At 43.5% G+C, this 27,148-nt stretch overlaps 1 long non-coding RNA gene across 1 annotated transcript in view; it reads left to right on the top strand.

Annotated features, from left to right (window-relative positions):
- The window catches only part of LOC147747545 (uncharacterized), a 250,022-nt gene that overhangs the window by 73,053 nt on the left and 149,821 nt on the right, over positions 1-27,148 (top strand). Inside the window, exon 2 of the long non-coding RNA XR_015299673.1 lies at positions 6,500-6,599. This is a non-coding gene — a long non-coding RNA (uncharacterized LOC147747545). The remainder of the gene's footprint in view (positions 1-6,499; positions 6,600-27,148) is intronic.

Raw genomic sequence — 27,148 nt, 5'->3', positions numbered from 1 at the left:
TGATTTGCTAAGGCTTTGTGTCGGCGCATAGAGACACACCAGTAATGGAAAATGATGAATGCTATTTGCTATCCTGAAAAAGTGTCGTTTGGCCTGGAAAGCTGCCCTTTTCTCTTCACAATACCACTTTGTGTTGCATTGCACAGCTTAGCGTCAAAGGGGCAGGATAGCAAAAATTATGCTTAGGTTTTGAAACAAAGCTGCATCTGCTAAGATATCCAAACTGAGTTTTGCATCAAAAAACTACCACCTATATGAAGGTGTTGACAACAAGGGGGAATGTTCACTTTCAAAACAAGCTAACAAAGATCTCACTTCCAATAAAAACAAATGGAAACGTATACTCAACTGCAATATTTCTCTTTATTATTCCATTAATGGTGCAGTAACTTATGTGGCCTTGACAACTCCACAGGGGCACCTAGTAACAGCCTCTGATACTGCACCCTTTCCTTGCTTAATAGAATTTTTTTAATACTTATGCTACTGTTCCACGTATGCATACAAAACACTGCACACGGACCAATAAAGTGCCACACATATGCGCAAAGACAGTGCTTTAACAAGAAATATCAAGGGGGAGGGCAGCGAGGTGGGCAGCACGGTGAAGGGCAGGGAGGAGGACAACATGGGGGAGGGCCACAGCGAGGAGGGCAGCACAACATGTTAGACTTAAAGATGGATGTGAGTGAGTATAAGCATTGGGTCACTTTAAGGGGGTGATGGGAAGTGGGAGACGCGTAGGGGCTGCACAAGGGAATTGTGGGGGAGAAATTAATGGGGGAGAGATGATGGCACGATACAGGATTTTACGTCACTGAAAATAAATAACGGCACAGGTCATGCTGTGTGGGGAGGTGGGAGAAGTCTGCTTTGAAATCTAACAAAAAAATACAAACCACACAGGGCCAAAGGGATCGCAGCGCCGTTACTAAAGAAATAAAGGTGTGCAGCTATGCTATGTCGGGACATGGGAGCAGTCTGAAGAAACATCCCAAGCACATGAGCCCAGGCAATGTAAACGAGAAAAAAAAGGCAGCCATCAGCTGAGCGTGATCGCTGCTTGAGGACAGCTGAGCACTAGCGCCGCTCGAGGACAGCTAAGAAAATAGTACCTACAACTGTAAAAATAATATGCAGTGCAAGAGCTCATGTAACTGGGGCAGTCAGTATAGGAGGTTACAAAATGTGATAGGAGCGACTAGTCAGGTAGTTCACCAATGAAAAGCCAGTATTTGCCTGGGACAGTAAGAGGAGCCAATAAAAAAGATGGGAGGGGCTTCAAGACCATATTCTGAACACAAGACATCTTGAAGAGGCAGCACAAGTGCTGCCAAGGTGGAATCTAAAAATGGAGCATTCCATGTGTGATGCAGTCCTGAACATAAATCCTTGGGAAAAATCAGAGTTTGTCTCTTCATAAGAATTCGTTGTGGAAGGGTATGCTTCCAGCGCACATCCTAAGATATACAGCACACACTCACCTCTCTACTGATCTGAAAGATGCGGTTCGACTGAAGTAAAACCCCTATCCCTAAGCAATAGTTTTTTATTGAACACATGCAAAAAAGCATTTGAAAACCCCAACTGACTATTATTTATGGCCAGTTATATTAGTTATGTTAGATATCTGGGATGGAGTAAACCTATCCAGCACACCCCCACAATTCATGAAAGGTGTCATACGATCCATGCAATACGATCCTCCCTAAAATGTGAACTGGTGTCGGGTTTCAACAAATGAACCCAGTTATTGCATTGGGTGACAAGCAGTGAGTTCAAGATTGATCCTTTATACAGTTCAGATATTTTGAGAGGTAATGTGTCTACAGAATGGTCTAGTTGTCGTGTATTTAACATTTGTAAGGGTTCTGCAGTCTTTGTAATTGGCAAATCCTTGGAAATATTATGAATCATAGAAAAGGAGTGTACAAAAGTAGGATCTGCTTCTATGGTTACCCCCACTTTTTACCTGGTGCCAAGCTAGTCTGACTGGGATCCTGCCAATCAGGACCCCAGTCTATCTGCTTTCTCTCTAAATTGTTGTGTTCAGTACTTATGTACGTCCCAGATTTGATACTGGGGTACCCTTTTAAGTCCCTGGTATAGGGTACTAAGGTACCCAGGGCATAGGTACCCCAGAGGTCTCACATGGACTGAAGCATGTATTATGCCACCCCTTAGAGAGCATTCAAAATGTAACTACAGGACTGCCATTGCAGCCTGTGTAAGCTGGTGTTAGCACCACTTCCTAAAGATATAAGTTTTCTATATCTAGAATCCCTGCACGTAAAACCTATAAGCCACCCCTACAGCAGGCCTTTGCAATCCTGAAGGTAGGGTGCTTGTTTATAAGTGAGAGGGTGCTCCTGCTTGAGCAGGACACCCCTGCAGCCTACGGAGTCCATTCTCCAATGTTGTCAGTGGAGCAGTGGAGCAGCCATATACTATATAGAGGGGCACAGTGTAATTACGCAATGACCATCTAGCAAATGGCTGCAACGAATCCTATCATGTTTGGTATCAAACGGTGTGGGAGATACGATTCAAAGCATTGGAAGAGCCCTCCGTTAGCCTCTCAGTGTTCCCGGTACCAGCCTTCTTGACCTGGAGAGTGCAAAATGGTTGCAAAATGGTTGCTGCCGACCAGAGACACAATTCTGTCCATCTGCTGCTGAGCCAAGCTCGAGCAAGGGGAGTCAGAACAATAGGCTTCCTGTCACAGGAAGGTGTGATCTCCTCAGAGACAGGTTAGTGTATTGGGGCAGGGTGGGTGCCCTTGCCTGTGTCACTCAGTGTGCATGAGGGACACATTTGGTGTCCCTATGCATAGTCCAGTTTAAACCAGTCCTGGGAGCTGTTGGCTCCCGCTCTGGTGCGAGACTGGACAGGGACATGAGAGTAATCTCCCCTCTGTCCAGACCTTCCCCTGAAAGGGTCCCCTGAATTATTCCAGCCCTTTCCATAGGGTACTAAAGAGCTTACCTGGGTGTAGGTCCCTGGATTCAAATCAGACACTACTTCTTTTTCTACCGCCTGGGCACTCTGGACTTCGCTGGACTTCGTCGGGGCTTGACTTTGTCTCCCTTCCAGTCTGCTGCATTGTCTGTGACTGTGCACCATACAGGATCCTTTCATGGCCTGTGGGCATTAAAGACAGCTGAAGGAATCTCTCCTGGAGGAAAGGAGTCACTCCCCTGCATTCACAGGCACCGCAACTAAGTCAACTGGTCTGCTGATCCTGAGCTCCTGCAGACTCCATTAAGTTCTGCAACACAGGTGGTGGTTTTCCACAGCTTCCCAGGCCTGCCCTGCTCTCTCAGCAAGTTTGAGGCCAGTATCCCTCATTGGGGTTGGAATAAGGGAACTCCTGTGCACTCAGTCAACTTGCAGTTGCAAAGGCTAGTAGGCTTCCTTCCAAGAAGATCTTCAGGCTCCAAGTAGCCCCCACTTCGAGCATCTCCAGAGACCAGAATCCTGTGCCACACCGCATTGTTTTGCATCTTGGCCGCCATCTTTTTGGAAGCTGATTGAGTTCCTCTCGCGACTCCACAGCCTCCAGCCTGTGGGTCCATTTGAGGGTCACCCTTGTTTCTTTTGGGATCCCTTGATTTCTCATGGCATGCCCTGACTCCCCTGCTTTTGGTGAGTCCCCTGGACCATGCTGGTCCAGACATTGCTCCTTCTTCCATTCCTGCCTTTGTGGCAGTTGCCAAGGCTTGTTGGTGTTCCCACAGGACACCAACTCCTCAGCATTCGATGGCCTTTGTGGGACAGCTTGTGTACAGCTCCTGGTCCTCCTCAGCATCGCCTGATCCTCACAGCTGCAGAGTCATGGTCATAGTCATCCATCCTCCAACACTCAACATCAGAGGGCATTTGTCTTCCTAGTCTCCTGGTCACTCCTGAGTGACATTGACTCTGTCCCTTCTGCTTGCAGGTACTTCTCACCTAGAATCCACCGGACACTTCTCCTTCTTCAACAACTGCATTTTCCTGAAGTCCTACAGTGTAGTTGACGGCGGTTTCCGACACCACTTCACACAAATGCACCCGGCTTCCCTGGTGTAGGTAACGTGAGTAATAGGGTATCCACAGGTGGATTGGATCTCCAAACTTATGTCTTCCACAGGGTGTCTTCAGGTACCACTGGGAAGGGTCATTAATCTTTAAAAATCCAACCGATACTTACCCGTAGAGTTGTACGAAGCACACAGTCATGTTCCCACACTACACAGGCTCTCTGTGGGGTCCCTATCTACTCACCTTCGGTGGTTCCTTGGGTCCCCAACACTTCTACGTCCTCTCAACATTGTCTTGACCCAAATCGTAGTTCTTATACCACTTTCTTAAATAAGTGGTTTGGTCCACTCCTGTATTAAGTGCTATTTACTGTGTTTCTTTGTTAAAGCATTTTGTGCATTGTGAATATCTCCGAGTAGGAGATAGTTCTATGTGTTAGAGAGTATTATATAACAAGTATATATTTTTATAAATACCTTGTGTGGTTCTTTTTCACTTAATCTATAATTAAAGATTGCATCCTGGTAATACAAGCTCCTTTACACTCCTTCTGGACTACAACCTTGGTGAAACACTCACAAACTTTTTCCCAACTCTTCAAGCCATACGCACTGTATATACCAGAGTGCAGAGGGGCGATCTGGCGGAGAGGCTAGCAGTGTGCTCCTATCGTTGATTCCTGTTATAGTGCTCCCGTGAGCCCCCAAGCTGACAAACGTTTGGAGACGCACCTGCGCGCCTGTGAGGCAACGAAGCTTGTGACGGTTGTTTGGTGGCCTTCTCTGCCACCCCAGCACTTTTCTCTACTGATGAGGGATACTATCCAGAAACACGAGCCAAGTCTTGTGTCTAGAGATACTGGAAATATCGAGTACTTACTTGCACCAACCTTGGTGAAACACTCACAAACTTTTCCCCAACTCTGCAAGCTATACGTACTGCATATACCAGAGTGCGGGGGGGGCGATCCGGTGGAGAGGCTAGCAGTGTGCTCCCATCGATGATTCCATCTATCAGATAACCTCCTCATTATTTTGGTTCTACTTATGTGAGTAATGTGACTAAATTGTTTTTTCACTACCTGTGAAAGCGAATTATATATCAGGTGTAATGTTTGTTGCAGCCACAACGGCGGCTGCAACAATCTGCGATGTCTGACGCTGCCAAGTCTTCTTTGGAGTGCAGCAAAACCTGTAATACACCTTTGTTAATACTCCTCATCGAATCGGCCCTTTCAATGTGATGCTTATCCTGACTTATTGAAGTGTGTTCTTATACCGTTTTGAATTGATTCAAGCTGTCTCAGCTTGCTGACTTAATATTTTATGGGCAGAACGAAGGGTTCTTCTTTCATTACATCTACACCAAAACATATTTTTATTAAGAATTCCAAGCATTTTTCGGAGATCTCAAAACTGGAGGATTCTAATTCTTCTGAGACTGAGTGTGAAACCATCAGCATGGATCAAAGGCAGACTGCACCAGGAAAGTCAAATGTCAAACGACTGAAGCAAGATCCCTCATCACCACCCAAATCGGTCTCTCCAACTCAATGTAATTGTTGTTACAGGAAATAAGAGCACTAAAACCAATTCCAAGTTGAAAATTCTCTCCAACAGTTGGTCACAGCTCGACACCAGGCCTACAGTGGTGGAACATAGTGTCTCAGCACTGGACAAAACTTCCAAAACTGTTTCTTTCATTCAATCGCAAGTTTCAACACTCCAAAAGCAGGTTGAGGACTTAGAAAATCACAACAGGAGAAATAACTTACAAATATACGGTTTGAATGAAGGAGTTGAAGGAACAGACCCTATTGCTTTTTTCAAATCCTTTCTCCCCAAAATCTTAAACCTGCCAGAGGGCACCATTATGAATATTCAGCATGCTCACAGATTGGGGCGTGTTTCTATCAATTCCTCATCCTCGCAGAGACCCAGAGGAGTTATCCTCTATTTCTTAGAATACACGGATCTACTGAAAGTTCTGGCGGCTGCCAAAGCCATTAGATGGATTTCCTGTTCTGGGTCTACACTATTTTTTGCACAAGAGTACTCTAAAGCTACGGCAGCCAGATGCAAAGCTTTCCTCGATATGAGATCAGATCTTCGGGCCATGGGGGCTAGATATGGTCACATTCAACAATAGAACATCTTCATACGAAGATCCTATCCAACTGCAAAGATTCATTAATGTGAACAAGTTAGGCCAAATGGACTCATCAAGGCCCTCCTCCTCACACGTTACTTGACTTTCTGTACCCTCAGTTACATGATTTCACTTTAACCTGTTTGTAGGTTCTTTAGCGATATGTGCCTGTTCTGAATTTATGGTTACGCATTATCCTCAAAATGATGGTTATTAGTATTTGGTTCTAATGATTTTTAGGCTCGCTGTTTGTTTTTTGTATCAATATTGAATGCATTACTAAGTTTATCTATTCTCTTTCCCTCCACCTACTTGGTGATGTTTATAGTATGGCGTACTCCTTCCCTGGTTTGGTCAGGTCTTCACCCGATATTTCGCCTCTTCCATGTGGTTCCACCCAACCTCGCTTTCTTGTTCCCTTGTTGTAGGTATGTTTTTTGTTTTGTCTTTTGTCTTTTGTTTTTTGTTTTGCTTCAGTAATTATCCGCTACTTCTATTATGGTGGCTTTTGTATCTTCATTCATCTTCATGTTCCCTTTTTGTAGGTATGGTATTTGTTTTGTCTTTTGCTACATGTTTTGCAATACATTTTTCTATTTCTTTAATTTATTATCTGACCTCTATATTTATTCTTTTTTTATGTGGCAATTATTTTCTACCATTCATGCTCTTGCTTACCTATTTTCTATATCTCTCAATGTTTTGAACTCCTTTCATCCTTTCTTACTTCTTTTATATCTTTCAATGCTATACAATGTTTTTGTAACAAATTGGACTTTGGTATTACAAGCTCAGATTATTCTGCCTTTGACTTCCTTGCCCTACTGAATTGGATTATTACTTTACACTGTTTTTCTCCTTTTTACTCCATTTTGATATCACATGTTGCTAAAATTAACCTCATGGAACATTAGGGGTCTAAATTCTCCTAGGCAGAGGGTTTTGTCACACTTGGCCAAGTTAAATGCTGATATTGTTTTCTTACAGGAAACACACCTTACGGATATTGAATCTTTGAAATTGAAAAGAGGTTGGGTGGGTGAGGTTTATTTTTCTCGAAGAGATGGTAAACAAAATGGAGTTGTGATATTATGCCGCAAATCTCTACCAATTATGTTATTATCGCAAGAATCAGACGTTGGAGGGAGGTGGCTCATTGTTAAATTATCACTGAAAGTTTCTCTTCTTAATGTTTATGCACCTACGGGTGGAGACGCTTCCTTCTGTCCTGTTATAGCCAAGAATATTTCCCAGTGTAGTGAAGATAATTTTATTTTGGCTGGAGATTGCAACCAAGTGTTTGACCCCTTTTTAGACAGAAATTCTAAAGTGCTCTTTACCCCCAACAAGTCAAATAAATCCTTCATTCACACTATAAATCAACATAACCTGCTTGATGCCTTTGTAACCCAACCACCAGAGAATATTCTCTTTACTCCTCATCCCATCATACCCAATCAAGAATTGATTATGTTTCTGTCTCCCATAACATTTCACAGTCTCACACACGCAGAAATTGGTTCTATTCTCCTATCGGACCATGCACCAGTTTCAATTGGTTTTGATATATTGCCTAGAAATAACACTCCTAGGAGATGGCGCTTTGAGAAAAATCATACAGAATCCTTATCTCTTGCGACTATTTGGGATGCCTTTAAGGCGCCAGCAAGAGATTTCATTTCAGGCTTTGGTGCGAAGAAGCGAAATTCTGCACATAAGATTACCAAAGTCCTCCTTCAAGACATTATGGCATTAGAACACTCATACTACACATATCATTCAGAGGAATGTTTAAAGACCCTCATCAATGCTAAATTGGGATTTAGGAAAAAGTCAACAGAAGATGCCTCACTTTATTTATTAAAATCCAGCACAAAATTTTATGGAGGTAAAAATAAGTCAGGGAAAACTTTAGCCAACTATCTAAAGATCCGCCAAAACAAATTAAACATTGATTCTATCTTCGATGAGCGCTCATTTAAAAAATGTAATGGTGCTGAAATTTTAAATGAGTTCTCTGACTTTTACAAATCATTATATTCGTCAGAAACCCAACCTACATATCACTCATTATTGCAGTTCTTCTCTAGTATCCAAAAGCCCCAACAGGTCCCTCTGGACTTATCCCCTTTAGAATTGGACATCTCCCAGCCTGAACATCTAAAAGCCCTCCAAAACCTTGAAAAAGAAAAAGCTCCTGGCCCAGATGGTTTCACCGTCGAATTTTATACTAATTTTTCTAAGCTTCTAATACCCAAACTACATTCACTTATAAAAAATGTTTATGCCTCAAAAAGCTCTTCTGGTTCAATATACTGAAGCCCATATCTGTCTTATCCCAAAAGAAGGTAAAGACTCTAAGGATTGCAAAAACTTTAGACCTATTTCACTAGTCAAATCAAATCAAAAAGGAGCTTTATTCGATTTTAAGTGTTAAAATCATAAAAGCATACAAACAGAAGAAAAAATTCATCATCAAATATCACAATAAAAGATACATTTATATGCAGCAATCGAGCGAGTAATACTGATAAGTTCATAATGTATTTGTAAACATGTTATGGTTCCCTGGGGTAGATTTTCCAATACACTCTTCCCAGAATTCATTAATTAATCGCTTTCCTTATCCTTAATACGTTCTTTAGGAATCCCCCCATAGAACCAATACAATAAAAACTATCCAGCATCTGCAAATGTATAAAAGCAGGGCAGCATTGCCTCCAGCCTCCCTGTTTTAATAATGGCTTAAACCATCTTAGCCTCTCGATAGTGTATAACTTACAGAATAAAACCACATGTATTGTACTTTGTTGTGATACATTATCACAAGGGCATCAGCATAATTCACTGGACCAGTCGTTGATAGTTGGGTACGTGATTAGATGGTGAAAGGTCCCAAACCTAAATCTGGTCAGTAGATATCTTTGTATCTGCTCAGGACGTGTTGCAAGTATGGTTGAATATTACACGTGATTGTAATCAATTGATGGTGGATCACCATGGGTTTATTCAATTCGAGAGTTAGCCTATTTTCTTCTAAATGAGTCATAACAACTCCTTTAAACTCTTTATGTTTAATAGCATTCATGCTATCGGGCAGGGTAAAATATTCAGGATGGCCAATGTCTTGCATAAAATTCTCAACATATTTCAGCCATTAAATTTTATGGAATTTATCTAATTTCATTGCATCCCTCATTATATCCTTGTTAAGGCCGGCACTCTCTGTGGTCCAAATTCGGTGCCATAACAGAACTGGCTGGACCCTAATTAGGTCAGAAATATATGTAACTCCCAGCTCAGAGTGACAATTAAAAACTGGTGTACTGGTTGGAACACTTAGGAGGGACTTCAAAAAAGCGTTTTCCATACGCTGCATTAGAGCGCAGTCTTGGAATCCCCAGATTCCCGCCCCGTAAACAGCTATACTCACGCATTTTGCGTGATATATCTTCAGCAAAATTTCTAAAGGACTTTTCCCTAATTTTTTAGAAAAGTTAAAAAGAGCTGCTATAGACTTCATATAAAGTAAAGACCTAGCCTTAACAGCCGGTGCCCAGGAGCCTGACCTATCCAAAAGTACGCCCAGTTAACTAAATGAGTGGATAATTTCCACATCGCTCCCCCCGCCTGAAATCTTCTAGTCTTGTTTTTCGTAGTCCCACATGACATCACAAAGCTTTTCTTGGCGTTCAATTTCAGGCCAAGCCTATCCACAATAATAGAATAAAAAGAGAGTGCCCTTTGTAAACCTACTTGGCTGCGGGCCATGAGGACAGCATCGTCGGCATAAAGGAGGGATGCAATCGGGCGGATCCCTAGTATGTGATATCAACTTCATGCCTGCCACCTTCATCGAAGAATCCAACAGAAATATCGGGCGGTAGCAGGCAGGGTTTTCTCGATCGCCCTTTTTAAAAATAGGGACTATAATAGATTCAGACCATGTTTTAATAAATCCTCTCTCGCAACATGCTTGCAATACCCTAGTTGAAATAGGGCCCCAAACCTCCAAGTTTGACCTGTAGAGGTCAATCGGTATCCCATCAGGGCCAGCCGCCTTACTTGCAATGACTGCGGCATTTACGTCCTGAAGCGAGATATCACATTTAATAGGTATAAAAGATTGGTCTGCACTCACTATTTTGTGCCTCTCGGGTATACCCTCATTGGACTTCTGTTTTGCATATACGCTAGAGAAAAAGTTGATCCAGGTCTGTTCAGCTATAGCCAGCTCAATGGCTGGTACATCGATTGTATTGACAATAAAGGGTGCATTTACTGCTGCCCAGAATTTCGGGCTATCCTTGGACTCAGCGGCTTCACTGAGGTCCTTCCAGGCCTTATCTTTCAACTCTGAAATCCTGTTTTTCCTTGCTTCATGGTACAGTTTTCAGCATGCCCTTATCTTGATCATATATCTCGTCTCACAATAAGGCAATCTTTAGATTTGTATAGGTTTGGGTGCAATTTTTATCAAACCAGCCTTTCTTCGTGTTAGACAAGCCTTTATGTTCTTTATATAAAATGTGTCTAACAATCTTAGTGATATTATAAAAAGCAGTTAAAACCTCATCATCTGTCGGGCTATCACTTAGGCATTTTAAAATAGGATCCAGTGCCTTTACTACTATTTCTGTGCTCAATTTCTTAGGGTCCCTGCTTCCCCAATGGATAGCATATCCGTTTTTTCCCCAGTTCTATATCCTGCACCCATGCTATTATGTTACCATTTCTCTTCAGCACCCGGCTTGGGACTTTTATGTTAACACTCATGACCAGGTGATCACTCATAACATTAGGGTGAATATGTGGCTGGCTTAATGATTTGGAATGATGATGAAGTCGATAGTTGTTTTAGCACCTCTCGCTATGAATATATGACCAAAATCCACTATAGGCGTGGACTAACGGTTTGAAAATCCCAAATCATACTTAAACATAACTTCGTTGAACAGCTCGCCTTTAGTAGTGTGTTGGAAATGGAATGATGGATCATCATTATCCAAAGTTAAGCCACACTTCCCAGATCCCGCCACTGGACACAGATTTGTATTAAAGTACCCGCCTCAAATAGGCACAGTTTCAATATTGGACTTTAAATCTGAGTAAGCAATATCTCCACTTAGCTTCTCTAATATGGCTCCCAGGTGTCCTGTTTCAATGTTGTTATAGAAATTAACAAGGAGCAGGGCATTATTGCAATCCATCTGTTTTAAAACCGTTTGAAAATAGGTTTCAGAGCTAACCATCTTGCACTTATGTGTGGCCAACAAGTTATATACACACATAGTCCTACTTTTGGCCTACCACTAGGTGATTGGATGGCAGGAGTGTTGTATGTCTTGTACCCATTTATATGTGTACTGTCTATAGCCCAGGTCTCTTGTAGACACAAAACATCAAAATTATTAATAAAAGTCAACCAAGCTGGATCGTTGACCTTATTCCTTAAACCTGCCACATTCCAAAAATGGATTCTACATAACAGTGATTGATTATCAGTTTGGATCATGTGGCTTTGGCATTGTTTAAGGTACCTGCCATTTCAACCCCTCGTGCCTCCGAGACCAGATTCTGTGGAGGTATAACAACCATATTGTCGGTATTAGGGATATGATCATGTACATAGTGACCCCTATCGATTGGATGTCAAACATTTTCATCTAAAGAGGTGAAGGGAGCAAAACTATTTGACACAGCCATTCTATAACACGGCCCCTCTTGTCTCCAACCTAGTTCACCATGGTTAACTGGGTTATTAATGAAATGTCAGTTATGGATGCCAGTATTGGGTATATTTAATTTGTGCATTCTTAATAGAACTTCCCTAACTAGTGCCGGTGAACCTAGTGAAAGGACTATGCAATCTCCTTCGTGTAGTTTAGTACGTTTGTCTACCCAAGCCACCCTCCTCACCATCTTAAATTCCTTAAAAAGGGCGTTTGTTAGGCCTGTCCTATTACCCAACCAATTGATTGTCTTATTTCTTACGGCAGGCCAATTTTCCACGGTTACTGGTGAAAGTTGGGCGATATTGACTAATATAATCGTGTATGGTGTTGCCGCTGGGGGGAGGTTTAGTACTTGTGCATTATATCTCTCCCCAGAAGCGTTATTGGCCCCCTTGTTGGTATTTGCTTCAGCCTTTGGTTCTCTCAAAAATTCTCATGTTCCCTATCCAGTAAGTTTGATCCTAATCGTACTTCTCTCTGTGTGTGACTTTTGTCAGGGGGCTTGAATGTGTTTAATCTCTGGTCCTGGCACTCACCCCACCCACTAACCTCCTGGTTTTTTTTGTTTGTCAAGAAAGTCGATTCTGCGCTAGGCCTAACTGGATCCACAGATCTATCCAGGGGATTCGAGTTTACCACATCATTACATAATATATTATTCTGGTTTACCTCCAAGAATTTTCCTAAATTAAGTTCTATTTTTTCCAATCTTCACTAGTCAATATTGATTACAACATTTTCTCTAAAGCTTTAGCCATACGTCTTGATTCCTACCTACCAAATTTACTAGTAAAAGAACAATCTGGCTTTTTTAATGTCATATCCAAATCTTCACATCTTAACCATCCCTGGCGGCAATTGCATTAGATGCCGAAAAGGCTTTTGATAGATTTGAGTGGAAATATCTATTTTACACCCTTAAATGGTTTGGTTTTGGGCCTAATTTTATAAATTTACTATCTCTCCTCTACTCTAATCCATGTGCAGCAGTCTGTGCCAATGGCTTAATTTCCCCATTTTTGAACTTAGGCAGAGGAGTGCGTCAGGGTTGCCCTCTTCCTCCTTTCCTTTTCAACTTAGCCCTAGAACCCTTTTTATCCAAATTGCGTCAAAATTCAAGTATCTCTGGATTTCAAGTATCGTATGTTCACATTAAACTAGCAGCCTATGTTGATTATATTTTGATCTTTTTGTCCAAATCAGAAGAATCAATCCCAGCTTTTCTAGCGGAGATGAAATCTTATTCTCTCATTTCCAGATACAAATTAAATAATGATAAGTGAGAAATATTACCTCTAACAAAATATACTTTTAGTTCACAATTCCAAGCTTCTCAATTCAAATGTAGTCCAAACCACATTAAATATCTTGTTCTACACTTTACACCTTCAAATTCGGAAATGGTAACATTATATATGAATAAGTGTCTCCAAAACATTACAGATCTGACCTCTAAGTGGCATTCTCTTTACTTGTCTAGGTGGGGTCGCCTAGATACCATAAAGATGATGCTATCACCTATAGTTTTATACACTATTTCGAAGTCAACTCAATTCTATCTTCTTTCCTATGGAACAATAAGAAACCTTGAATGTCTTTACTAAAATTAATACGCCCTAAAACAGAGGGCGGAGTTAATTTTCCAGAATTCCAGGCTTATCAGAAAGATTTCTTACTTCGTCAGGCCTCTCTCTGGTTGCTTGACTCTGCAGATGACTGTCCTCTGTGGACTTCAACAGAACGCCTGTTTTTGTCTCCTTACTCATTTCGTGAATATCTTTCTTTTCGCGCAAACCACAATCCATTTCTACTCCTATATTAAAGCTCACTTCCAAATTACTCGATTTACCCCCTCACTCTACTCATGGTTCTAGAGATTCCTTTTTAAACTCAACAATCTGGCATAATAAAAATGTGTTGATCCATAACAAACCGTTCTATTGGAGGACTTGGAGAGAAAGGTGTTTGATATGGATTTATCAATTATTCTCAGATTCGGAATTCTTGCCTTTTGGTACACTCATGTAGACATTCAATTTACCCACCTCTGTTATACATAAATATAACATACTCAAAAAAACAGTACTGGAAACTTACTCTCATTTCCGTACCATGCCCAACACCTCCTATAACCCAGAACCCTCTTCACGACTTCATACCCTGTTAATGACCACACCCAGAGCATTTAATACTTACAGCCACTTGCAAGGTATTGATATTGATAGACACAAAACAAAAACTGAAGAGGCATGTGAATGAGATTTTGCTGTGTGTTGGTCACTTTCACTTTGGAAAGGCATTTGCTCTAAAATACACAGAGCCTGTAGAGCAGCAAATACCACGCAAACATTATTTTTTGTTTATAACAGGCTTTTATTCACGCCAGCCACTTTATGTAAACGTTTTTCAACCACTCCGGATACATGTTGGACTTGCTCTTCTCCCAACGCTGACTTATTTCATATGTTATTTACTTGTCCACAAGTACATCAATTTTGTAAGCAAGTATATTCTCAAGTTAACTTAATTTATGGCACCACATTTCCTTTTCCTTTTTCTTTCATTCACATCTTCCTAGGCAGTCGTTCTTCTATCTGGGATGAGACTTCACTGAACGTCAAGATTATTGATTTATTATTAGCAACTGCCTTTCAACAAATTACTATCAATTGGAAAGATTTTTCAAAAATTTCATGTAAAGCTTGGTAGTACACTGTCTGCCATAATCACAGATTAGACAATGCCCTCCCCACATGGCTGCAAAACGTGCTGACTTGTGGCCGCCTGTTACAATATATATTGAGGCTAGTGCTAGATGATATTCTCTACCAAAGCCCTCTCAACAGGAGGTTCCCATACCACCCTGAATTCCCTAATAGTTCCATATTATTTCTTTTACGTACCTTGAATGCATATACGTCTCATTTATTATGCTTTTTTATGTTTTAATTTTGTATTATTAGTCCAATTCTTCTTTTATTTTCTTTTTTTTTTTTTATTGAAAGTTCATGACAATATCATATCAAATACGTAGGAGAAAACACACACTGACATGACAGTACCATATAATTATACATACAGAGATATAAATATGCCTAACAGATTTTCAACTTCTAATAAGAATGTTCGAACAGAATAAAACCATTAATATAAAAGGAAATACAAGAAATATGTTAAAATCGAAAGGGGAGTAGCACTATGGATGTTAAAGAGCTATAAGCCCAGGGTTTTTGACCGCCTCCATGATGCCACGGGCGCCCAGAGCCTTAGTCCCATATCCCTGGATTTCACTCCCTTCAGTGCATACAGCTCTGACTCTATGTTATGGATCCCCAGTAGCCTACAAATCCACATCTGAAAGGTTGGAGCCTCGGTGTCCTTCCATGCGGCAGCAATTAATATTCTAAAAACTGCTGTTGCTATAAAAACGAGTGCCTCCGACTCTACGCTCAAACTCATTTTGGCGTCAACCCCGAATATTAAAAGTGTTGGGGATAGGTCAATCTGACATCTAGCAGCCCCTCTAAAAACTTTACAATTTCATTTTTAATTGGCCCTAATTTCTCACAACCACAAAACACGTGAAGCAGATCGGCAGGGCCCTTACCACATCTAGGGCAGTTGTTATTTGCTCTCTTTCCCCAGTCAAACAGTTTTGCCGGTGTGTGATATAAGTTAAATAAAGTTTAAAAATGCTGCGCTCTTAGGTTTGAAGATCGTAGAAACCTTTTATCCATAAGAATGGCTCTGTCTAGATCGATATCGGGGTCATTCAGTTTCCCAACCCAGATAGCCTCTGTCTTAAGCATATCATCTGGCAGTGTCCCCAAAAATAGTGCATACATTTTCCTTATACGGCGGCCGCCTCCCTTCATATAATCTAAAAGTGTACATTCTTTAGATACATCTATGATGGGTCTCTTGGATTTAATTGTATTGGTCAATTGTATGTATTTAAACTCTTGAGAGCCTTGAAGTGCATACCGTGACATCAGAAGATCGAGGGGCCTCAGAGCATCCTTTACCATCACTTGACCCAATGAGGTGATTCCCTGTCTTTCCCAATGTCTCCAGGACCCATCTGTGCTCAAGTGAGGGAATAGCCCTGAATTCCAAGGTGGAGTGTGCTTATTAAACTTCGGAATACTCTGGTTCTTCTGTATCGCCAGCCATATCGCGCGGATATCTTCCAATATTTTGTACCCTTGGGATTTGAAGAAACGTTTATCATAGTTCCTTAATAGTACCCCATAAGCTTCATTCCCTAATACTAGCTTGTATATGGACGGAATACCGCTTTGGCAATTTATCATGTTAGCAGGGAAGAAAAGTATAGCCATATCTGTAAGGAGACAAGACCAGTGGTAGAATTTTAGATTAGGTATACCCAATCCGCCCTGTTCCTGAGGTAGAGACATAAATTTGATTGATCTCCTCACCTTACCATATTGCCAGACAAAGTTCATAAAAATTGCCTCCATTTCCCTAATCAAAAATCATCAATTTTAAAGGGGATAGACCTAAATTTATATAAGATTTTTGGAAACATTGTCATTTTAATGACATTAGCCCTGCCTATAATTGATAAATGAAGAGTATCGATTCGCTTTAGATCCTGTTTCATTTTCATCAGTAATGGTGAGAAATTATCCTTAATAATTTCCTGTGTCTGGGCATTAATTGTGATTCCCAAATAGACTACAGAGTCCACATATCTATCATCCAATTTGACTGTTTTACTGGAACATAAAACCTGTGTTTTTGCCACATTTAATCTATATCCGGAAGCACTCCCAAAATCGGAGGTGATGTTGATTAATTCCCTCATAGCTCTAGTAGGGTCCACAGTGGTGATGGCTATGTCATCCGCGTATGCAAGGATTTTGGTTGCAAATCCGTTGGTGATAATTGGTTTTATATTAATATTACCCATAATGTGGCAGATCAGGGGATCGATATACAGTGCAAATAGGATAGGCGAACACGGGCACCCTTGTCTTGTCCCTCTCGAAATATGGATCGGGTTAGAACCCTCACCCATTAGCTGGATACTAGCTGTTGGAGTGTAATACATGGCCTTAATTGCCTGCAGAAATCGGGGGCCGAATCCTCTGCCCTCCATCACTTTCCATAGAAAGCTCCACTTAACCCGGTCAAACGCCTTCTCGGCATTGAGGAGGATCATCGCGATCCCCCCCCCTTCCCCAGCATGCATATCAAACAAAGTTATAGCTCTTTTTATATGGTCGGTAGTACCCCTTCTGGGAATAAAACCATGCTGCCAGGGAGAGACGAGGCCCGCAATAATTCTCCCCATCCGTGTGGCCAGTATTTTAGCGTAGAGTTTGTTATCGCTATTTATTAGTGATATAGGCCGGTAAGAACCTGGGCTCTCCTTGGGTTTGCCTTTTTTATGGAAGACCACTATATTGGTTTTAGTCCAGGATTCTGGTATAGTGCCTGTGTTAATAACCCCGTTAAATAGATCTAATAGGAGAGGGGCCGTCTCTTCACTCAGGCATTTATAGACTTCCAAGGGTATGAGGTCAGGCCCTGCTGCCTTTCCTGCTGATAGATCTTTCAGTGCCTGCCGGAGCTCCTCCATAGTGATATCCTGTTCTAAGAATTCCCTCTCATTGGGCAACAAATTATTATCTGTATCCTGCCAATTCTTACTCGGGTAGGTTGTATCTGCATCCTCCTTATAGAGAACCTGATAGAATCGTCTAAAGACCTCTAAGATTTCTGTTGGTTTTTTATAGGTCTGCTCCCCATCTTTAATTTCAGTAATGATATTTTTTGAGGTGGCTTGTCTTATCCTAAGTGCTAGGGCCCTGCCTGCATTCTCACCTGTTTCATACATTCCCAATCTGCGAGTCTGACATTCTGCTGCAGCTTTCTTTGCTAGTTGCCGCTGAATATCTGCTTTTATAGTATTTAAGCTATCTAGACTCTGAGACCCCTGGATCCCGCTGTATACATCTCTCCTATGTTTGTTCCTCGGCCTTTGCCAGCCTATCCAGAAGACCCTCCCTGTCTTCCTTTATGTTTTTCCACAACCGTGCAGAAAAGCTAATAGTCTCTCCTCTTAAACCAGCCTTGAAACTATCCCAAACCATGCCACGGGAAGCACTATATCTATTGGCATCAAAGAAAGATTGGGACCACCCCTTTATATGTGCGATGTAATTACTATCTACTAGAAGTTTTCTATCAAAAGACCACGGTCTCATTTTTTCCCTTGGTTTAGTAATAGACAGATTCAAAACAAGTGGATTGTGATCCGAAATTAGCTTTGGGAGCATTGAAATTTCTACATTGCTAAGTTGTGTGGCTGATACTAAAAAATAGTCCAATTTTGTGTATTTGTTAAAAGGGTGTGAAAAGTATGTGAACCCAGGATCATCTTTCTTTAGATTACCCCAGACATCCTTCAGGCTGTAAGAGTGGATTATCGAGGAGACCGCCCTGAATAACCGGGGTTTTCGACCATTATATTGGGTATTACCTGTAAAATCTGCCGAGATATTGAGGTCACCGCAAAATTCCAAAGGTGATGGCCAGTTGGTGAGCTCCCTTTCAATGTAATCCATCACCCCTGGATCGTCCAGATTGGACCCATACACTGAACAGAGAGTGAAGCCTAACCCCAATTCACATCTAGCCCATCTTCCCAACGGGTCAGCTTTTGATTTTTTGACCCCACCCAATCCAACCCGACCAATGATGGCTACCCCCCTTACAGTTGAGGTATGCGAGGAACAAGAAAATATTTCATACCCCCTTATATTTAACCAATGTTTCTTTTTCCATGGCAGGTGAGTCTCTTGTAGGCAGACAATATCGGGCCTTATTAATCTAACATACTCCTCAAACTTTTCCCTTTTTTTCCAGTCGTTCAATCCTCCTATATTAAGGCTAATTAACTTAATCCTTGACATAGCCCTGGAGAGAAACCAACCAACGAGCTAACCAGTCGCATTTTATCATGTATCTAGCAATGACAAGTGTAACCACTTTCAATGTCTCCAATATATCAAAAAACATATTTAATGCATGAACTTTCTTTTTGCTTCTTTTTCCCCCTTCCCCCCCCTCCCACGAGAGACCCCCCCTCCCCACCCCCCTGACCACAACTCACCCCCCGGTGAGGCGCGCAGACAGAGTCTGTGCATGTGATGGGTGCGGCAATGGACACAGTGCAATCAATAGATCCAATTTCAACCTCGGCTTTATGTACACCCACGATTTTCCCACAAATCTCCCACAAATCACCCCACAAATCTCCCTAACGTGACACACTTTACTATGTGAGATTCAAACTTAGCCTTGAGCTAAACTAAACCAAAGACTTCATCCAGTAACGAAACATGCTATATAGAGTCTAGAAACTACTGAGCCTTGATTTCCGAGGAGAAATACATGGTCTTGCCTAGGTGGATAATCTTTAACTGGGCAGGATTGATAAGGTAAACCTGTACCCTTTTGTCCTGAAAAGGTTTGATTAATTGCCTTAATCTCCATCTTCGTTCCACGGTGGAGTGACAGAAATCCGGCCTGACAAAGAAGGACCCTCCTTCAAATGTTCTTTTAGCGTCAGGCCGGGCTTTCTCTGAAATGGACTGGCGAAGAAGAAAATTGCCTATATAGATTAAAATTGCTCTAGGCTTATCCCCTTCTCTGGCATTTTTTCTCATTCTGAAGGGTGTCCTATGTGCTCTCTGTATTTCAGTGGTCCAGTTCCAACCGGCGATGTCCGGGAAGGCTTTCTCAAATGTTTTAACAATAAACATCTTAGCATCCTGGCCCTCTGCCCCTTCTGGAATACCCAGGACCCTGAGGTTGTTCCTTCTTTGCCTGTTTTCAAGGTCCTCCAGCTTCCACTGGATGTCAATTGCTTGGGCTCCAAGAGTTTCCACTTTAGTTGTGGCTGCAGCCGCCTCAGCTTCGGTGGCGACCACCCTCTCTTCTAGATTTGAGACCCTATCGCCCACACTTACCCAGGCTTTAGAAAGCTTCCTGACCACTGCTTTCATCTTTCTTATCGCCGCCTGGGATTTGATGCTGTCTGCCCGGGTTTCTTCTCTGTGAGCAGTTATTCCTTGGTGAATTGATTCCATCATCGTCATCATTGACAACTGTGTAGGCTCATTGCAGCTTACGTTACCCGTCGCCGGGTTAAGATTCCCTTGAAGGGATGTTGTAGGAGAGTGGTCCCAAGTCAGTGCAGTATGGTCTCTTTGAGGAGGTACGTTTTTTATAATAGATGATGGTAACCCTACTTCAGTGTCGCTCTCTGTTTCCGGATTGCTGCCATCAATATCTGAGCTATGTAGCTCATCATCCTCTTCTGACCAGTTGGCCTCCTCTGTAACAGAGAAGAAGCACTCGCTGGGGGTCTTTTCCTTTTTCATTTCACTCTCACCGTGAGTGACCCCGGAGTAGATTGTTTTAACTTTAGGATTGGCAGGTAGACCCCTATGGTTTTCAGGGCCCGTAGTAAGACTGGTACTCTCTTTAAATAGATCAGCTGTAGATAAGCCTTCTTGAACGCCCTCGTTAGTTGGTGAGGCTGCCGGCCCTTCTGTTGAAGAGAGCAATAGATCTCGTGAGGGTACTGACAAGGGTAATGAGGTGATGGTCTCATTGTTGCTGGAAACACCAATATCGCCAGGTCCCAATCCGACACCTAAAGACTCTGAGTGCGTCATTACAGACTTGCCCCCACCTGCGGTGTCGTCCCTGGCTGCCTCCGACTGACATGACTGAGGGATCTGTGTCTGTGGGTGTAGATTTGAGACTGATAATGCTACGGTTTGCAGTGCTGGGTCTATGCCTGGATTTTCCGCTAGAGTACTGGCTGGTGATGGTAGAGCGGACAACTCACATGTTGCAGAAAGTGCAGGTAGCACAGGTATTACAGATAGCACCGGCAGCCCAGAATTCACAACTTCTGGAGCTGGCTCAATATCCTTCAGTTTTCTTTTCTTCTCATTCCGATTCAGCATTTCCACCATGCTGACCGTTGCAGTGGCTGTAGCTTGACGGGTTCTAATCTTAGGGGAGTTCTGCCCTGCAGGTGGCTGCATCTTTGCCCGCACTGACACAGCTTCTGATGCTGCCCCCTCCAACCCGGTGTTTGCCCCATTGTCCATACTTGGGATATTATCTGAATTGCCAGGTGCAGGGGCGCCATCCGCCACGCCTTTTTTTTTTACTTTCCCCCGGTGTTGACTTTAGGGGGCATAGATACAAATACTATCAGCAGGGAGATCCCCTGCCTCACCTTGACTGGTGCGCTGCAACACGGAGCCTCTCCACGACCTTGTACCGGACTGTTGGATCTGATCGGTCCGACAGGTCTGCTGGAGTCGCAGCCATTTCCGCCCCGCTTCACTGATCCCGCCGGTCTTGTGTGACTCCGCCTCCAGGCTACGCGAGCTCCGCTAGGGCTACTGCAGGCTGACCCGACTCCCGGCACCGCTGCAGCTGTAACCAGGAACCTCCGCAGATCCGAGCGAGGCAGCCCACTGACGCGGACACTGGAAGGCATCAGAATTTCATCGGGAGGTAGTTTTCCAGACACTTTGAGTGCCGCTATGCTTCTGCGGCGTTTTACTCTGTCGGAGCTTTTCGTTATGTCTCGCCAGTGCCGAGTGCTGCTGTGGTGCCCCGCGTGTCTTGGGAGTCAAGTAGCCTCGAGGTTTTCTGTAACCTAGTTTCTCTTGTGAATTCTGTGCTGCGCTGCCGACTTTTACAGAGAATACCTAGGTGTCGGTGTTTGACTCCGCTATTTGATTCCGCTGTGTTTTCTACGGCGTTCAGGCTGTGATTAAGGGTCAGGAAGCCTCATGAAGATTTTTTTGTAGCCTTCTTCTTTACTTTTCTTTCTCTAGTGATTCTTTAGTAATTCGATATTTTCTGATGCAAAGGGAGAGAGCCTGGATTGCGAGGTTGCATCAAAGAACATCATTCAATCCCTGCGCTGTGTCCAGTGCTGCCGCTCAGCCGCTAGTCACGGCCGCCATCTTCCTCTTTTATTTTCTTTGTAATAAGCTTAGAACATGATGATGTAAGATTATAGTGTATACCTTGTAGAATCACCTTGTTTTATTTTCAATAAAATTATTTGAACTTGAAAAAAAGTGATTTGCCCAGAATCACAAGATGTTCAGCGTCATTGCCAACACTCGAACCCAGTTCCCCAGATTCGAGGTCGACCGCCCTAGCCGTTAGGCCAACTCCTCTCCCCATATGCCTAATAGACTCACAATCTCAATGCGTAGTTATCTGATTTGTATTAGTAGAATTAGGATGTTGTGGGGGAGAGGGACTTAACGTATCCTGCAGAAATGCTCTAATGCTGACATCTTCCAGGAATATTGATACCGTTATTGAAACTATCATTGTTGGGACACAACCCATGCTAGTTTTCAGACTCATATTGAGGATTCCTTCCCACTCCACTTACACAAGGGTAGGGTGATCACACATGAAGCTGACAGCCAACCAGTTATTTCTATTTAAATGGCCTTTGATTGATATAGATAATGTGTGCACATAAAAGAAACCAGTAGGCAGCTCCATAGGCAACCACATCATATGTTATGATGCTACTTGTCAAGGTTCGAGAACAGAGGTTAAAGGATATTTCTGATACTGAGGGTAGGGAGACCAACAGGACCTCCAATCTCTCGTCTCACCAAAACTGTGATCCTAAGGCCCCCCAATCTGCAATTTGGGGGTTAGAATATTTTGGTGACCTGGTTGTTCCTTGTACAAAGTTGCTGGCTCACTGCGTCTAGCTCTAAAACATCCTGTGGTGCATCTAGATGGTGAGATTGTCAGGAATGAATGCCATTTTTTGTGATAAACTATTTAACCTTACCTGGGGGTATTGTTAAGCTTTCTTTCTTTTGAATTTCTGTACAAAACTAATTCATCTAGTTATGTCACTTATGTATTGTAACAATGAGTTTAAAAAATCCTTTATATAAAAATAATTTCTCCTTTGAAAAATTATTCTGTAATGAAAATAAACAGTTGAAAAAGAAAAATAAATACAATGAAATGTAACATGTTTGTTTGAAACTCTCTTAATGAGCTGCATCCATTTAAATGATATAATGATTCACCATTAAATAGTATAGGTCAGTTCTGAGGTCCTTTATTGGTTTTTCCATTTCTTGCTCAATGAACATTGTCTGATGCTGCATGCCATGTCCTACATTGGTCATAACGCTGCACGTCTCAATCAATCAATCATACAAATTTGTAAAGCGCACTACTCACCCTCTAGGGTCTCAAGGTGCTGGGAGGGGGGGTAGTCTCTACTGGTCGAACAGCCAGGTCTTGAGTTGTTTCCTGAAGGAGAGGTGGTCCTGGGTCAGCCGTAGGTGGGTGGGGATGGAGTTCCATGTCTTGGCCACCAGGTAGGAGAAGGATCTTCCTTCGGCGGTGGTTCTGCAAATTCGTGGGACAAAGGCGAGGGCAAGGCTGGCCGAGTGGAGCTGGCAGGTGGGTGTGTAGAATGTAAGGCGGTTGTTGAGGTATTTGGGGCCCATGTCGTGGAGAGCCTTGTGTGCATGGGTGAGGAGTCTGAACGTGATCCTCTTGCTGACGGGGAGATGTGGCTGTGACGGGGGATGTCCAGGATGAGTCATCCCGAGGCGTTCTGTATGCACTGGAGTCTTTTCTGGAGTTTGGCTGTGGTTCCAGCTTAGAGGGTGTTTCCGTAGTCCAGACGGCTGGTGACGAGGGCCTGGGTGACCGTCTTCCTGGTTTTGGTGGGGATCCACCGGAAGATCTTTCGGAGCATGCGCAGGGTGTTGAAGCAGGATGACGAGACGGCATTGACTTGCTTGATCATCATGAGGGAGGAGTCCAGGATGAAGCCCAGGTTGCATGCGTGGTCCGTTGGCTTGGGGGCGGTGCCCAGGGCCGGGGGCCACCAGGAGTCATCCCAGGCGTAGGGGGATGGTCCAAGGATGAGGACTCCCATCTTGTCTGAGTTCAGTTTCAGACGGCTGAGCTTCATCCATTTCGCGACGTCTTTCATTCCTTCCTGGAGGCTGGTTCTGGCGGTGGTGGGGTCGTTGGTGAGGGAGAGGATCAGCTGGGTGTCGTCTGCGTAGGAGATGATGTTGAGGTTGTATTGGCGTGCGATGGCTGTGAGGGAGCTCATGTAGACATCGAAGAGGGTGGGGCTGAGTGAGGATCCTTGCGGAACGCCGCAGATGACTTCGGTGGCCGTGGATCGGAAAGGGGGGAGGCGGACTCTCTGGGTTCTTCTGGCGAGGAACGAGATGATCCACTCCAAGGCTGAGACGCTGTTTCAGGGTGCGGTGGCATACAGTGTCGAAGGCTGATGAGAGTTCCAGGAGGATGAGGAAAGCTGTTTCCCCGTTGTCGAGCACGGACCTGATGTTGTCGGTATTGTTAAATACCGACAACTGCGAGGAGTGCGGTCTCGGTGCTGTGGTTGGCTCGGAAACTGGACTGCGAGGGGTCGAGGGATCCGTTTGTCTCGAGGAAGGTGGAGAGTTGTTTGTTGACGGTCTTCTCGATGACTTTGGCAGGAAAAGGGAGGAGCGAGATGGATCGAACGTTTTTGAGGTCCGTGGGGTCTGCGGTGGGTTTCTTCAGGAGGGCGCTCAGCTCGGCATGTTTCCAGCTCTCCGGGAAGGTGGCGGATGCAAAAGAGCTGTTAATGATGTCCCAGAGTTGGGGTGCAATGATGGAGTCGGCTTTGTTAAAGATGTGGTGTGGACAGGGGTCGGTTGGGGAGCAGGAGTGGATGGTGTTCATAATGCTGGTGGTGTCTTCAGTGCTCACCAGGGTCCAGGTGCGGAGGGTGGTGGTGGGGGGCATTGGTTCGGTGGTTGGGTGCGTGGTCTGTACGCCGAAGCTGTTGAGTATGTCGGCGATCTTGCGGTGGAAGAATGAGGCGAGTGAGTCGCAGAGGTCTTGCGAGGGTGTGATGTCGTTGTTGCAGGCACTGGGGTTGGAGAGCTCTTTAACGATGCTGAAGAATTCGTTGCTGTTGTGGGTGTTGTTGTCCAGTCGTTATCTAAATGTTGTCCTTTTGGTGGTGCGGATCAGCTGGTGGTGTTTGCGGGTGGCATTCGTGAGGGCTGTCATGTTTCCTGATGTCTGGTCGTGGCCCCAGGCTTTCTCAAGGGTGCGGCAGTTGTTCTTGGAGTTTTTGAGGTCGTTGGTGAACCATGCGGCTTTCTTGCTGCCGGGTATGCTGAGGGGGGTTCTTCAGTGGTGCGAGGTCATCGGCGCAGTTGGTAAGCCTCTGTGTGAGGTTGCGGGCTGCTTCGTTGGGGTCCGTCATGTTGGCGGGGGGGTTCTGGCTGAGGACGGTGGTGAGCTGGTTGGCGGTGATCCTGCTCCAGCTTCTGCGGGGTACCTGTTGCAGGTGGTGGTGGGTCGTGGTTCTCCTGAAGTTGAAGTGGACGCAGCTGTGATCTGTCTAATGTAGTCCGGTGGAGTGGCTGAAGGCGATGTGCTTGCTGGATGAGAAGACGGGGTCAAGCGTGTGGCCGGCGTAGTGAGTGGGGGTGTTCACCAGTTGCTTGAGTCCGAGGTTGGCGAGGTTTTCCAGCAGGGTGGCGGTGTCTTGAAGTCAGGCACGACCCAACTTCCTGGTTTCCCTGACAACGCCTGTGCCCTTTTCTGTGCGTTGCTTCTTTTTGCGTTGGTTAGAGGTGCCGCATGTTGCAAAGTCCGGCGTGTCTCGGCTTTCATGTTTTCCTTGACAAAGCATGTTCAGTGATCTCTCTTTCCCAACAAGTAATGCGCACAGGTGAGGTATGCCATTTCGGGTGTGGCAATGCATGCCAGCGTTGTGATGGTGTAGGTGCTGCGCAGCAGTGAAGCGGAATGTGACCACACCTGTTTCACATTATAGCAACAGACTTCCTTGGTCTTTTTCAATGCCTTACTGGATCAGCTGGTTGGAGTTTTATGAACGTGGTGCCTGCTGCAGTGATTTTCTTTTCTTTTAATAACTTTTCTCTTATTGTTTTGCGAAGTGTACAGGGGATTTCGGGTGTGGCATCACACAACGCCATTCTGATGGTGTAGGTGTTGTGCACCAGTGAGGTGGACAGTTGCTCACCGGCATGAAAAAAAAGAGAGGAAGAAGTACTAGGAACTTCATTTTTCTCTTCTTCAGGTTGTTTGTGACTTTGAATGATACCTTCAAGTTTTGGTTACTTACAAGAAGGTACTGTTATGACCATTAGTACTATTTTTTAATATGCACATATGTGAATAATTGCACACTCTGGCATATATAGTTGACCATTTCTCTATTGAGGTTTTATTTCTTTTGTCCTTGTATCTAAGTGCAGGCGATGGTTTTGATTTTTGTTGTAATTATGCAAAATATTACAAAGCCACCATTTTTTTTAAATCTTCCCCTACGTAGAGGAACGTTTTTCTTAACTATGTACAAGTCTCTTGGGTGTCTCTAAGTGCAGAAAGGAAGTCTGCATGGCTAATGCATTGTTTAGGGCAAGAAAGCCAAGATGTATTTGAGCAACGTCCCACACTTAATGAGAAAGAGTCCGAAGACTTGAATACATTTAACATATGTTTTAAAAAGTAGACAAACATTATTTACCATAGATGGGTACCATACTGAAAAGGTACCACTTTAGAAAGAGATTTCAAAAGCCTCAGGAGTCTGTTGAAGCATATGTAACAGAACTTCGTAAGTTAGGGGCCACATGAAAGGATCCTTAGAAGAACAGATCCGTTATCAATTTATGTCCGGGTGCAATATAGAGAAACCAGAACTACATAGGAAAACGCACCAAGTACATCAACATCAAAACCAGCCGAGGGAGTCATTGCCAGAGCAAGGAAGCGACAGTAAACCGAACCCAAGACTCCAACGTTCTAATGGTTAACATCTCAGCCAACCTAACACCGACTTACAGAAAGAGACTTTTTATCCTACAGCCTTTTAGGACATTATCAAAACCATGATAGAATTTTTCACATTCACACAAAAACTTAAATTTACTGCCTTATTTTTAATAACAAACCACCCATACCCAAAGTACGAAGAGCACCAATCACAAGTCCTTTGACAGTTCAGGACTTAGATAATATACACTTGTTAACCACACTAGCTGATGACCCAGGGGACCACTCAATACCTCCATCTGCCCTGGCACAGGAGTTGGACATTGACATCACCTATTCTGCCCACAACACAGTATGTTCAA

This window comes from Lissotriton vulgaris, chromosome 1_1 (genome assembly GCF_964263255.1).
Source record: "Lissotriton vulgaris chromosome 1_1, aLisVul1.2, whole genome shotgun sequence".
Lineage (NCBI taxonomy): Eukaryota > Metazoa > Chordata > Amphibia > Caudata > Salamandridae > Lissotriton > Lissotriton vulgaris.
Note: the sequence above shows the minus strand (reverse complement) of the source record. Positions and strands in the feature narration are given on the sequence as shown.